We start from the raw sequence: 5462 nt of genomic DNA, 5'->3' as shown, positions 1-5462 counted from the left end.
GACCAATCATAAGCACTGAAATTGAAACTGTGATTAAAAATCTTCCAACAAACAAAAGCCCAGGACCTGATGGCTTCACAGGTGAATTCTATCAAACATTTAGAGAAGAGCTAACACCCATCATTCTCAAACTCTTCCAAAAAATTGCAGAAGAAAGAACACTCCCAAACTCATTCTACAAGGCCACCATCACTCTGATACCAATACCAGACAAAGATACTACAAAAAAAGAAAATTCCAGACCAATATCACTGAGGAATATAGATGCAAAAATCCTCAACAAAATACTAGCAAACAGAATCCAACACCACATTAAAAGGATCATACACCATGATCAAGAGGGATTTATCCCAGGGATGCAAGGATTCTTCAATATATGCAAATCAATCAATGTGGTACACCATATTAACAAATTGAAGAATAAAAACCATATGATCATCTCAATAGTTGCAGAAAAAGCTTTTGACAAAATTCAACATCTGTTTATGATAAAAACTCTCCAGAAAGTAGGCATAGAGGGAAACTATCACAACATAATAAAGACCATATACGAAAAACCCACAGCAAGCATCATTTTCAATGGTGAAAAACTGAAAGCATTTCCTCTAAGATCAGGAACAAGACAAGGACGTCCACTCTCGCCACTATAACTCAACATTGTTTTGGAAGTCCTAGCCACAGCAATCAGAGACGAAAAAGAAATAAAAGGAATACAAATTGGAAAAGAAGAAGTAAAACTGTCACTGTTTGTAGATGACATGATACTATACATAGAGAGCCCTAAAGATGCCACCAGAAAACTACTAGAGCTAATCAATGAACTTGATAAAGTTGCAGGATACAAATGTAATGCACAGAAATCTCTTGCATTCCTATACAACAATGATGAAAAATCTGAAAGAGAAATTATGGAAACACTCCCATTTACCACTGAAACAAAAAGAATAAAATATCTAGGAATGAATCTACCTAGGGAGACAAAAGACCTGTATACAGAAAACTGTAAGCCACTGCTTAAAGAAATTAAAGATGATACAAACAGATGGAGAGATATACCATGTTGTTGGATTGGAAGAATCAATATTGTGAAAATGACTATACTCCCCAAAGCAGTATACAGATTCAATGAAATCCCTATCAAATTACCAATGGCATTTTTTACAGAACTAGAACGAATCATCTTAAAATTTGTTTGGAGACAAAAAAGACCCCGAATAGCCAAAGCAGTCTTGAGGGAAAAAAACGGAGGTGGAAGAATCAGACTTCCTGACTTCAGAATATACTACAAAACTACAGTAATCAAGACAATATGGTACTGGCACAAAAACAGAAACATAGATCAATGGAACAGGATAGAAATCCCAGAGATAAACCCACGCACCTATGGTCAACTAATCTATGACAAAGGAGGCAAGGATATATAATGGAGAAAAGACAGTCTCTTTAATAAGTGGTGCTGGGAAAACTGAACAGCTACAAGTAAAAGAATGAAATTAGAACACTCCCTGACACTATACACAAAAATAAACTCAAAATGGATTAGAGACCTAAATGTAAGACTGGACACTATAAACCTCTTAGAGGAAAACATAGGAAGAACACTCTTTGACATAAATCACAGCAAGATCTTTTTTGATCCACCTCCTAGAGTAATGGAAATAAAAACAAAAATAAACAAATGGGACCTAATGAAACTTCAAAACTTTTGCAAAGCAAAGGAAACTACAAATAAGACAAAAAGACAACCCTCAGAATGGGAAAATATATTTGCAAACAAATCAATGGACAAATGATTAATCTCCAAAATATATAAACAGTTCATGCACCTCAATATTAAAAAAAACAAACAACCCAATCAAAAAATGGGCAGAAGACCTAAGTAGACATTTCTCCAAAGAGGACATACAGATGGCTGAGAAGCACATGAAAAGCTGATCAACATCACTAATTATTAGAGAAATGCAAATCAAAACTACCATGAGGTATTGCCTCACGCCAGTTAGAATGAGCATCATCAGAAAATCTAGAAACAACAAATGCTGGAGAGGGTGTGGAGAAAAGGGAACCCTCTTGCACTGTTGGTAGGAATGTAAATTGATACAGCCACTATGGAGAACAGTATGGTGGCTCCTTAGAAAACTAAAACTAGAATTACCATATGACCCAGCAATCCCACTACTGAGCATATACCCTGAGAAAACCATAATTCAAAAAGTCACATGCACCCCAATGTTCAGTGCAGCACTATTTACAATAGCCAGGTCATGGAAACAACCTAAATGCCCGTCGAGAGATGAATGGATACAGAAGTGGTGGTACATATATACAATGGAATATTACTCAGCCATAAAAAAGAACGAAATTGGGTCATTTGTAGAGACTGTTATGCAGAGTGCAGTAAGTCAGAAAGAGAAAAACAAATATTGCATATTAATGCATATATGTGGAACCTAGAGAAATGGTACAGATGAACCGGTTTGTAGGGCAGAAAGTGAGACACAGATGTAGAGAACAAACATATGGACACCAAGGGGAAAAAGAGGCGGGGGGGCTGATGGTGTGATGAATTGGGAGATTAGGATTGACATGTATACACTGATGTGTATAAAATGTATGACTAATAAGAAGCTGCTGTATAAAAAAATAAAATTCAAATAAATAAATAAATAAATAAATAAATAAATAAATAAATGAAATCAGCAGGAATGAAGGAGATCCCAAAATGGAATACAAACAAAAATAAAGGAACTTAATTTTATTTCAAATGAATAATGTCACCACTCTGAATGGAAAAAGAGAGAAAACAAACAACCCAAGTAACATTTGAATACAGTATTTTAACTGTATATATTCGGGTAAAAAGTAAAAGAACTGTAAACAAATATTAAACCTAGTTAAGTAGGTTTGTTTCTTCACAGTGTTACAATTAGCAATTTTAGAAACACTTTATGCCTATTCTAGGAATGAGCAAATAAGTAAATATACTGTGGATAATGAGAACCGGGGTCTCATTATATGGTACAAATATGGCAAGGGGGGGAGAGCAGAGTGAACTCTGTGGTATTGATTGTAAGTACAGGTATCAGTATATACTCATGGTTTTTAACAGGTAGGTAGCATAGGTTAGACAGATGATTGGTAGACAGATAGATCATAGAGAGATAGATAGGTGATAGGTAGATAGAAAAACACACACATACATACATACATGCATGCATACCTACATACATGTATTTCTTAGCTTTGTCTGCTGAGAGACCTTAGAAACAATAGTACCCCATAATAACTAACAAAACTAGTATCTACTCTTAATTTCTAAGTATCTTTTTCTACCAAAAGGAACCAGAGCCTCTTGGAACTGATTCCAGAGCTGGGGCAGAGAAAGAAGAAAATGAACCTTGAAACAATTTTTGGCCCAGAAAGTGAGAGTGTTCAAAGAATGAGGAGGTCATGGCCAGAGGACACAGGATCCAGCCTGAGGGGCTCCATTGGCCACATATGGGGCAATGTGAGCATCAAAATAGTGATAACAATGGGTTAACCTATAGAATAAAATGAGAATATATGAGTCAATACTAATATAAAAAAATGTTTGAATAAATAAATAAGGAATAAGAAAGCTCTCCCTTGCAGTAAACTTCAAACTAATAAATGTGGTAGGACTAGTATGTTGCAATGAAAAGGGCACATTCTCCTTTCTGTGGTATTTTTGGAGAAAAAGAAACCTCATAACCTGAGTGTCTGAGTCTTATCAAGAAAAAGCAGCAGATAAACACAAATTGAAGAACATTTAAAAAATAAATGGCTTGTTCTCTTCAAAAATGTCAGTTGTGAAAGACAAAGAAAGGTCAAAAACTCTTCCTGATTAAAGGACACTAAAGAGACATAATAAGTAAATTCAATGGGTGATTCTATATCAGATTCTAATGCACAAATTTCTTTTTCTGTCACCATAAGAGACTTTAATGGGACAATTGACAAAATTTGAATAAGGTTTAGATTAGATAATAGTATTATATCAGTGTTAGCTTCCTGATTTTGATGGTTGTGCTATGGATATGTAAGAGACTATCCTTATTTTTAAGAAATACATATTGAAGTATTTAGGGGTAAAAGGACCATCATATCTGCAACTTATTCTTAAATCATTCAGAAAAATTAAGTTGATATATTGATACACACACTTGTGTGAAAATCATATAGAGAGAGAGAGACAAAGACTACGAAGGTGGTAAAAGGTAAACATGTAGGGAATCTGGGCATATGAGTGAAGGGAATATGGGAATTATTTGTACTATTTTTGCAACTTCTCTGTAAGTCTGAAATTATGTCAGAATAAAAAGTTTAAAACTGTGAAAATAAAATATTTCAAATAAATCTATCCCAGTGCCAAGATGTTTGGGATCTGGGTTAATAGGATTTTTTGCAAATGTAAGGAAGTGAGCCGTAAAGAAGTAATTCTCACTGTCAGAGCAGTTCGGATTAAATCATTCTGTGGCCTATTTTTTCCCTTTGTTTCTTGTTCAGTGTCATTAGTATGGGGTCTTTGAAAGGCCCACAGGAAAATGATGCTATATCAGCTCGAATTACAAGAACCAGGCCCAGTCATTGCCCTTTCCCATACTGTCTTGATATTGATTTGACTTTAGCCCACATCATCTTTTCATTTAGGTAGGAAACCTAACTTTCAAAGTAAAAATCAAAATATAAACTTTATGATGTCTCCCATTTTTGAGAAGTCGTCCTGCTAGTGCTATGAACTTTTAGGACTTTTCACTGTTGAGTGCATTCTAATCCATGCATTTGGATCCTTCACATCCTTAAAATAAATTGGGGTGCCTGAAGATTAATGAAACTGAACAGTTCCCTTAGACTAAGCACTAGCAGAACTACAGTCCAGGACTAAACGTTTTCTCTTAAAGGAAAAAGTATATTTGGAAAGGTAAAATTATTAAAAATATTCTCAAAGTGAAAAAAAAATCTAAAAAGAGAGATAATTCACCTCTTAATTTGGAAATAGCTGGAGGTGGGTTGGGAATGAGGTGGAGATAAGGGAATGGAAGTTTAGGTAGAATTATGTTGCTCTGATTTATCCTTGGAGCAGGGCAAGCCATAAGATAAATTGTAAACTATGTAAAATTTTCTATTTCCTCAGTCTTCTCTCCTCCCCAGGCATTTAGTGTCCTCTTTCTCTTTTCTTCTATTCCAACTTTTATAACATTCCTCATTCTCACTAAGGAGTAAATGACTGATACAAACTCAGTGAGTTACCTTTCATAGGGTCATTAAGATTTTAACAGATATCAATACCATAAGCCAAAAAGCTAAAACTCCAATGGCAGATTTCAGGCATCTGAAAGCAGATGAAATAGATCATGGGGAAGGAGGAAGATAGTGGTCTGGGTCTTTCCAATAAACATGGTATCACATACTTCTATGTAGGACTAGTCTTAACTTAGTCA

Source organism: Orcinus orca, chromosome X (assembly GCF_937001465.1).
Source record: "Orcinus orca chromosome X, mOrcOrc1.1, whole genome shotgun sequence".
In the NCBI taxonomy this organism is placed as follows: domain Eukaryota; kingdom Metazoa; phylum Chordata; class Mammalia; order Artiodactyla; family Delphinidae; genus Orcinus; species Orcinus orca.
The sequence above is the reverse complement of the archived record's forward strand: the minus strand, read 5'-3'. Positions refer to the sequence as shown.